This window comes from Brienomyrus brachyistius, chromosome 11 (genome assembly GCF_023856365.1).
Source record: "Brienomyrus brachyistius isolate T26 chromosome 11, BBRACH_0.4, whole genome shotgun sequence".
In the NCBI taxonomy this organism is placed as follows: domain Eukaryota; kingdom Metazoa; phylum Chordata; class Actinopteri; order Osteoglossiformes; family Mormyridae; genus Brienomyrus; species Brienomyrus brachyistius.
In genome coordinates, this window is record NC_064543.1 from 5,144,194 (window position 1) to 5,155,016 (window position 10,823).

A 10,823-nucleotide genomic window follows, 5' to 3' on the forward strand; every position below is an offset into this window, starting at 1 on the left:
TTGTCAGGCTCACATGCAGATTCCATCCATCCATGTACAGATCTTTGGTTTGCTCCTGGTGATTTGCAGTTAAAGCTCTTAAAATTGCTCCCTGACTGGTTAAAAGTTACTGACAAATCATCCTTCTCACTCACTCACGAACAGATATGGCTTATATTAGGTTTTCGTATTAAATCAATGCTTATAAACCTTGGAAAGTTTCCGTTTGCACTCATGTGACTTGATTTAGTGGGTAAATTTTACTGTGTCGTCCATAAATGATCTACAGTAAGTCCTGTAACGTTAATGTAAGATCTGTATAAGAGCACAATGCTAAAATGACGACTTAAATATTTGGAGAACGTCTCAAGGCTGCCAGAAGGTGGCAGGAGATATCGGTTTGTATCATCTTTGATAAGCCCCCCTCCCTACATTTAACAGACTCTGGGGTCTCAGAATTAGGATCCCTGGACATTCCTGGCCCCCAAACTGTGCTGACTTGCTTATAGTTTAATGAGGTCTGAGGTAAATGCAGACGTACTAACCGGCCCCTTCTATTCACTGAAGTCAGATAAAATATGAGCTTGTAGGTTTTGAGTTCTATCTCTAAACATAGGTTTGGGAAAGTGCACAAAGCTCTGGTTGAGAGGGACAAACCATTTTGCTTAAATGATAATTCATGTCGGAATGTCTATGGAAATTAGCCTCCATTTCCTGGCCAGATTGTGCCCTGCTCAGCTAGAATTACTGTTAATTCCTCTAGGTAGTGGTTTACAACAGAGAACACAAAAAGCAGTTTTTTAAAAAATAAATAATATTATATTGCTATTTACAAAGACGAATTGATTGATAAATATACGATTTCCATACTCTATGTACAATATCCTTCTGACAAGATGTGTTCCTTGTTCCTTTGCTCAAAAAAGTCCAACTGAAAGGTTGTGTTTTTCTGGGACCTGGTTCTCCTTGGGTAGCATGTGACAGAACATGCCGCTGGTATTCTGTAACACAAAAAAATAAACATAGAAGTTGACAGGCAGTTCTTCATTAGGTTTTCCATTTCTACATGAATTTAAAGTTATTGCTTTTTTTTTTATTACGGCAGAGAGTGGATTAAAAGAGACTTTGGGGAGATAATTTCATTCATCAGTAAAATCCTCGAACATACCTGGTAGGTCAGCAGATGATTGGAGAAGTGATCAGTGGAGGGAGACAGGCTGTGCTGGGGAGAAATCGCTGCCCCGTCTTGGGGAAGGTACTGCGTCTCATCCCAATGTAGGGCAAGCAAAGAAGACATATGAGAACAGCTTCCTTGGGACGGGGTCTCCTCGCTGAGACCCAGCTGCTCCGTCAGATGAGAGATGTAGCGGATGGTGAGGCGCAAGGTCTCCATTTTAGTTAGGGTCTGTCCAGCCGGGGCCACCGAAGGAGGGAGGTAGGTCCGGAGGTGCTGGAGGGCCTTGGTTAGGTTCCTCATCCGGAGCTTTTCTCTCTCACTGGCGCTCTTGCGTTTCTTCCCTGGATACCTAGACCTGGAACTCTTGTCTGAGGTTGGTGATGGTTTCTTTTCTTGGATGATGTAGCTGGTGACAGAACAGACGGAGGCCTCTGGACCAGTTCCCCACTGGAGACCTGGAGGGGAGAAGCAGCCCGAATCAGTGGAAGAGGCTGGCGAGAGGCTTCCGTTAGTGCTGTAGTACCCAACATCTGGGCTATCGCAAGTTTGCCATAAGCGAGAATGGCAGTCAGGGGACAGGTCGCCCTGGGAAAGGAGACGTGGAAAGGTGACGTCCATGGCGGAGAGGTTCCTCCTTGTGCCTGTCGCTGCAGATGAGTCTGAGGATGACCAGGCTCTCCAGAATTTATCCTGGAAGGAGAGGTGTGATGTGACACCTCGGCAGGGCCAATTCTAGCCTTTAAAGTCCCAGAAGAGGGCTCACACCAGAGCAGGGGGTCTCTGGGAAAGAACCCCCCCCCACTAGACACAGGTGTGAGGTGTTACTGGAAGCAGCAGGAGAAGAGGAAGAAGGGGCTTACAGTCCCAGTGTGAGTGGGAGGCTGTGTTACCTTTTATCATACCTCTATAGAAATATATGAGAATATTTCATTGTACAGAAAAGTTGGGGAATGACATTTTGTTTCACAGTTTGTTTTCAATTATTAAAAAACAGAAGAAATTCAAGACAATATCTGCCACAAAAAATAGGTAAAAATGTTCCTTCCAGAACAGTTCTAGGAAGTATTTTTGTTTTCATGTTTTTTTGTACATTTTGAGGGTATTCCAGTCTGTGACTCAGGTTTCTGGTGAAACTCATAGGCAGTGAAATGGACTTCGGTACAATTATGTGAAATTGAGACTTTTTTTTCATTAAGATCAGTCATCATGAAGGATATTAGACTTGACTGTCAGACATATAATTACGACTATTGTAAATGAAAATTATGCTTACACATAATAAAAATCACTACTTTTCCAAGTAAAATTTAAAATCAGACCGGCAGCCATGTGGAATCAGTCAGCATTTGGAGATGCTGACTTTGTCAGCGATTAGCTCACGTCACGCAGCTGCTGTCTGCTTTTGGGATCCCATGCTGTGCGGTTTCTGGAAGCAGATGGGCTTCCAGAAAATTATCCAAGTGATTGAAGCTTTGAAGAAACCGACCAGAGTTTATTCTACTAACAGAGTGGGGGGGGGGGGGGGGGGGAGCAACATTGGACTGGATGACAAAAAATGGCTCCCAGCACAAGGTGACAGAACGTAACACTGTGATCAGATTTCCTTGCTTGCTCTCTCTCTCTCTCTCTCTCTCTCTCTCTCTCACACACACACACACACACACACACACACACACACACACACACACACACACACACACACACACACACACGCACACACACACACACACACACACACACACACACACACACACACACACACACACAGTCGTGTAATCATATGTTTTCTGGCCCAAAATGGGAAAAATGCTAAGGCTAACTATGACACCCTTAACCCCCACCCAGCCCTAACCATAATCATAAGCAACCAAACAAAATACTTTTTGCATTTTGGTTTTTTTCATTGCAGTTACGGATTTTTATAAACAGAATTTTCTCATATGGGGACCAGGAAATTGGTCCCCATGTGGTAAAAAAGCGGGTATTCATCACGATGTGGGGACATTTGGTCCCCACAAGGTAAGGTATACCTGGACCACACACACGCACACACACACACACACACACGCACACACACACACACACACACACACACACACACACACACACACACACGCACACACACACACACACACACACACGCACACACACACACACCATCTTGCTTTCATCCAAACCACAGAAGAGAGTTCAGGTGTTAGGGATCATACCATAGTGGCTCTGCCAGCTGTCTCAGCCTCCCCAGGCAGAACTCCCCCCCCCCCCCCCCCCCCCCACACACACACACACACACACTGTGGATGTGGCATCAGCCATTAAGCCTTGTTCCCACGTAAGAAAGTGTTAATATTTGACCCCAGCCTTTAAAAAGTGTGAAGTGAAGCCCTTTGCCAGTTTTCCTGCTGCAATAAGCATGTAATTCACAATGACTGGCCGTCCCTACAGAGCTCTTCATTCGTAGATCTGTTTGGGTTTGGGTCATGATTTAATGTATGAATCATTATTGTTATGTAATGTCTTAACTGATGCTGTAATTCACAGAAATATTAAATGCAATCATTTTCATGGTGACCTTTGACCTTTGAATTTTGACACATGGAGGACTGCAGCCATCAGAGGGACAGGCAGACATGGAGCATCTTGATTTAAGATGGCCGTGTCACTGTGAAAGCTTCTTCTACGTAATTCAGTTCAGAACAGACTGAGTGTGGTTCTGTTTTCTCCATCCATCCATCCATCCATCCATCCTTATATAACACTCAAAATAAATATACAATCCATGTTAACCTGATGCATAATTAGATATGAATGTCCTTTATTGATCTAAATTCATATGAAATCAATGTACCATCCAACATATAAGTCCTACATTCACATAAAATTTGACTTGACCCCGGTAGGTTTTTTTTTCCTCTCCTCCGTTGTCATCTGGCTTTCTTTCTTTCTTTCTTTCTTTCTTTCTTTCTTTCTTTCTTTCTTTCTTTCTTTCTTTCTTTCTTTCATTTCTCTGTCTTTCCCTTTCCCTGTTTTTGTGCAGACGCTCCTCTGCTTACGAGTAGGATACGCTCCGACCGGCCGTTCGTAACTTGAAATGTTCGTAAGTCATTATTCAGCATTTTAAGGGTGCATGCAAGTACAAAGAACTAGGATGCTGGGAGTTCGCACGCTACGCTGCTGCGCGGCCAGAGTAGCGGCCAGAAGTCGTACTGGGCGGAATGATGTTGCGGACAGGAAGCCGGAGCCCAATGAAGACGATTTGGACTCACAGTCCTCTTCGTTCGTATGTCTGAAAATTCGTAAGTTGAACATTCGTAAGTGGAGGAGCGTCTGTACTTTTCAATCCTAATGATGTTGTAATGTATCACAACACACCCACATAAAGTGCCTGGGGTGACTGAAAAGCGATATATAAAAATACATTGAATTGAATTTAATACACGATCCATATTAAATGATTGTGCCATTAGTCATATTTGTCCTTTATTCATATAAGAAAAACAGATTAAATTAGCATTTTGTCAAACAATTGAGTTCTACATTGATATACAATGCATATTAAATGAATGTTTTGTTAGTATTAGTTATGCATAATTCTTTGAATGGACTCAGTTGAATCATGGATAGTGGTTCTGCAACTAGAATGAGTATTTTTATTCATATAAAAACAGATTAAATTAATATTTCATCAAACATATAAGTTCTCCATTGATGTGCAATGCGCATTAAATGAATGCTTTGTCAGTATTAGTTTCTACGTAGCATTATTTGAATGAACTCAGTTGAATAATGGACAGTGATTCCACGCCACTAGAATGAGTATTTTGGAAAGGAAACATCCTTTTTCAGTTGCTGCGTTCACTTTGTGCTCTGAGAACATAACATGAATTTTCTAATTAAACCAACGGAATCTGGAGAGATCATACTGTACGTCTGTCATTAGACTAATATAAAAGCAACATACATTTTTATTACGAAACAAGCAGCAATTACCTGCATTTCCTACTAACGCCACATGTCATCATATATGGTAAAATGTAGTTCGTGTAGAAGTTTTATATTTTTCCTATAGGCTTTTCCCTTCAGCAAATTACATGTCAGTTCTGTTCTTTGTTATGAATGTGGCCATAATCACGCAAGCAAAAACACTGACTTGCAGCAAACATACAAAAAGCATCATGCATTGTCATACATCACTGGAATAAGATACATACCTGATAGCCCTATATGAAACATGCAGGTTTTCTTCATTCTTCTCACTTCCTGCTCAGAAACTATACAAAAAAACACTCAGCTTCATAACTAAACTTATGAAATGCATTCAAATATATGTACTTATGTAGTACATCTACTAAAATATAATTAAACTTAATATGTTGACCCATTATTTTATGTTTAAGTATTTAGACTGTTTAAAAGATGTTTTACTAGTTGTTAAAAACTTCATTACTGTACATAAATTGTGTTAAATTTGTATTACTTACTGAATGACAGCCAACCCTTATTCTTTTCTTTCGTAATTTAATTTCTTTTTTAATCCCTCTTCTTTGCACATAAGTGGTAAAGGATTAATTACCAGACTGATGCGAACTGTTTTACCATGCCTGCTTCCTCTAAACAAGCACTTAATTTTTGTAAATGTGTTAAAGTCAGCTTTAATTTTGCGTATTGAGGTTGCATTTACACATCAAACACACGGCAGTGGCCATAAACAAGCTCCCCTCTTAAATCCACTGGCTCCCATCCGCCGCCGCTCCCCGATGCGAGCCTGGCTTCGTTAACGGGATTTCCACGAGACAGCGAGGTGTGAAGGAATCCCCTTCCCCGCTTAATGAAGCTGTACTTCGTGTTTCCTGTGGGACTGAGGCCAAGATAACGCCTAAGCTGGTCAGAGAGAACCTTGGTGTTGACAGTCACTAATATCAGGCATGCCGAAAGACATCATTCTGTTCTGCGATGAATTTTGCAAAAACAGATGAAAGTGTTTAATGTCTTACACTGTGTGTTTTTTGATTTATGTGTACTTAAGTTATTTCTCTGTATACATGCAGCAACAACTGCTATATTCAAAAGAATATAGTTGCTTAAAATTCCATTAGTAATTTACGATGAAAATTCAGCTAGTCGCTTAATCTGCTTTTTATTTATCTATCCAGTTTTTAGTGTTCTGTTTTTGATTTTGTAGTAAAATGTTTGGCGTTAGGCTATCCTGTGCATTAATTCACTAGGGGGTTTCCCACAGTGTATTAGCATACTGGTGTGAAGTTATTTAGGATACATAAGATAAGAGAAAACATTGCTAAGGAGAGTAGCGTTTGGGTATGTTTATATGTCTGTAAGCAGAAGTTAATTGCAGTCTGTAGGCAGGCACTGTGGTCAGATTTATGTGAATTTCCAGCATCCATATTTATTTTTACATCTTAAACATGATTTATGGTTGACTGGGAAAAGTATGGAGTTCTTAGCCGAAATGCTTTGTAATTTTCCTATTCATAATGTTACAACAATCACAATGGAAAGGGAATATAGAAAAACAGTTTAATAATAAATACAAATAATATATATATATATTTAAAACGTAAGCATTAGTACAAAATATATTATTTCTTATTTAAATAAATATTTTAGCAATAATACAAAAGGTATGGATAAGCACTGCGTGCGAATGTGATGATTATGGTGGGTCTCATTGGGTTGGTTGGTCCCGCTTTCTTCCTGAGGCATGTTCTCAAATCCAGACATCGGCTGCGACAGTCTGACCGTATATGGACTTTCTGTAGACCTAAAATGCAACGAAAACAGGGACATGTTATTTCTGCTCGTGAACAGCTCCAGAAATGGAGTTAGATGCACCAGCTGACAGAAAATGTCACGGAATGATTTATTTCCAAGGAGAAATGATAGTACTAAGGAAAAGGTTTTGGCGGGTTATGTTGTGAAGGCACAGAGGTGAGAAGTGAGTGTGATTTTTATTAACAGGGACGTTGGGTACCTGTGACGGAGCTGTGCTCACTGCAGGCTGAGGTGACTCTGTGCTTGAGCTGAAGAGAACATCTTGTGCAGGTGGCTTCAGCGAGGTACTGAACAAGCTGTAGTCCAGCTGTAAGTTCTGCGTGGGCTGCTTCATGGATAGTGTGCCCTCGTAATGTTCGGTGCCTGGGTGCCACCCCTGCCCTTGGTCCAAGTACCCAAGCGTGGAGTCATTTTGGCAGTACCTCTGGTAGACCTCCAGGGAGTTCTCCTGCACTGAGCAGCTGTTCTGTTTGCCCTGTGACAGGGTCTCCTCGCTGAGACCCAGCTGCTCCATCAGGTGAGAGATGTAGCGGATGGTGAGGCGCAAGGTCTCGATTTTAGTTAGGGTCTGTCCAGCCGGGGCCACCGAGGGAGGCAGGTAGGTCCGGAGGTGGTGGAGGGCCTTGGTCAGATCTCTCATTCTCAGCTTCTCCTTCTCGCTGGCTAGTTGCCTCTGCTTGCTGGGGTTCTTCGATCTCGTCCGTCCCACCTTCACTCCACTGCAGGTGGATGAGGAGCTGAGAACATCGTCTCCCACAAAATCCATCGGACAGGCTGCCTTGACCAAACTTGGGGTCCTGCACCACGAGGAGAAGCTGAGGTCCATGGAGGAGGCTGGGGAGATGGTCTCTGGAGAGGACATGCTGTAAAACTCAGAGTCCGAGCTCCGGTGGGACCACTGGTCCGGTGCGCAGGAGTTCATCAGAGCAGCAGAGGTGTCCATGTTACCCCTGAAGTCTCACTTTCAGAAATGCGAGGGTTTGCCGGTGCTGGTCAGAGGAGCTTTTTATCTGGGGTTGGGAGGTACCAAGTGTCACCTCTGTGGGACCTCACAGGGGCTGCCGAATGCCTGGGAAAGGCCAGAGCTCAGGCCAGAGGTGTGAATTTTCAACCCTGTCCAGGACAATAAACCCCCCCCCCCAATTTCTGGTTTTGCTATTTCAGAATTCTGCTTAGCCGACCATTGAGAATTTAATAAGTCTTGCTGTACTTGTAAGTCGTTTTCCTGCATTCATATGCAAACCTTGTGACTAGTATGAGGAAAAAAGTACTTGAAATACTTCTTGCGGATTATAAAACACGTTTCATAATGACAAATCAACATTTCTGTCAAAAATGCGCCCTAAAATGAAATCACATGTTTCTTTTGGACATGAAATAATGTTTTATTTGACATTTGCACAAGTACAGTTACATCGGTATGCTTCTGTTCACCTTCCTCATCTTGCACACACACACACACACACACACACACACACACACCCCATACGCATATATACATTTCAGAGCAACGCTAGGAGTCTAAGCACAGAACCCAGCCATTTACCTGATGCCCCAGGAAGAATTTAGTTTGTGCATAATAAGTAATTCCATTGTTTATACATTGAGACACTTTCAGACTAAGTACTTCCTTAGTAGCAATAACTTAATCACTAATTTTCTTCTATGCAAAAAAAAAAAAGGCTGCATTTATAGAAAAGGATTATCACTTGTTGTAATCCTACAGGATACTCTTCAGGGTGCCCTTTTGGAAGATTAATACATTTACTTGGTGTCTCAATCTGAAAAAGAACTATATAAATTGTATTTTATAAACCAGATTATCTCTTGTAGCTGGCATTTGAATGGCCGCTGGCAAAGTCTTGTTTTGTGTAATACTTGGGATCAACCCCGATTACACATCATGTGTGAAATACACTATTAGTTCGCACTAATAGCTCAGTCCTCTGTGTTTCCATGGCCTCACCTTTAATTTGGGTCATTAGAGGTGACAAGTCACACCTCAGCTCTGAGAAAGTAACCCGATAGCCTCCTGACTCACAGTAGCTGACCTCCCGAAGGCAGCTTTCGACCTGCCGATCAGCTACCGGTCCGAGTGGAGCCTTGTTTTGCTGTCACATGGTTCCATGTGATCGCTCTCCTCTCCCGTTCACGTCCCTGCTGTTGATACTCATGATAACGACATATGACAATAGCACAATATCTCAATATACTATCTGAGAAACCTTCTGAAAAATGCTAGTATTAAATTCCGGATAAGTTAATGTCTGCTGGCTCAAATATTTCTCTTTTAGTCATGGCTTGATTTATCAGTTATTGAAAACATTGGTCAATGCCTGACTTTTAGAGGATCCACATGAAAAAATCAGCATGATTCATATAAACTTTATATTATAAAGCTATCAAGCATTATTTTTCAGTGATATATGACAATGCATGATGTTTTTAATACGTTCACTACAAGTCAGTGTTTTTTCGTACATGATTATGGCCAGATTCATACCCAAAACACACTTGGCATGTAATTCACTGAAGGGAAAAGCCTATAGGAAAAATGTAAAACTTATACATGAACTTTACATTTTGCCATATATGATAACATGTAGGGCGGCATGGTGGTGCAGTGGTTAGCGCTGTTGCCTCACACCTCTGGGACCCGGGTACGAGTCTCCGCCTGGGTCACATGTGTGTGGAGTTTGCATGTTCTCCCCATGTCGTCGTGGAGTTTCCTCCAGGTACTCTGGTTTCCCCCCACAGTCCAAAAACATGCTGAGGCTAATTGGAGTCGCTAAATTGGCCCTAGGAGTGCATGCGTGAGTGAATGGTGTGTGAGTGTGCCCTGCGATGTGCTGGCCCCCCATCCTGGGTTGTTCCCTGCCTTGTGCCCATTGCTTCCGGGATAGGCTCCGGACCCCCCGCAACCCAGTAAGATAAGCAGTTTGGAAAATGGATGAATGGATAAAGAGCTCATACAGTTTGGGTTAAATACATGTGCTAAATACAAGTCATGTGTTATTTTTAAAAAGCTTTTCCATACGGAGGCCCTCAACTGTCCTGTGACCCCAACCAGAATAAACGGCAAGAAGAATGGGTGGGATCTTGAGTGTCCACCAATCAAGGGGCAAAGCTGAGTCCAACCTGCGTCTCCATGGGAACCATCTTCACACGTCTCGCTTGTTTGTTTGTCTGAGAGCCTAAGCGTGTCAACCTGTGAACTTCTTTGTGGGAGGGGTCTCCCAGGGTTCAGAGCTACATTTGTAGGTCACTCTGACCTCTGTACAAACTCCACTACAGTCAAGGGTCTTACTTGCAAGCATATGACCTTACCCTGACCTTTATAGATGTGCCAAACCATGCAATTAAGGAATAAATAATGCAGTTATATTGTTTAGCTGCTACTTGCAACACCTGAACAGTGCTTTTGCAGCAGAAGCTCTCATGGGATTTGAAAGGAAAAGGTTACAAGTGTCTAAGTCCACAACCTTAGCCATTATGCTAACCTCTCACATGCATTGCTTGATAACTAAACTACCAGTGCACCAGTAACACCAGTAACCAGCCTCCTAGTAACACCTACTGGCACAGTAGAGCTTCCATATCTAATTAATTAACTAACTAAGCTTTTTTTGTTTGGTTAAAAATGAAAATATTGTATGCGAACAAAAAAGGTAATTCAATATATGCTAGTACTTCCTGGAATCTTCCCCTTACTTTAAAACACGGCCCGCAATGCGTTAAGTGGACGGGTGCTTTCTCGTGAGAGTCTCCATGAGAAATTTTTCACCTGCAGCGTCAGTAAAAACAGCCACGTCACTGGCTTGGACTGAACAGACCATTAACGCCTCCAACATATAAATTACTCTAAACTGCAGGACAC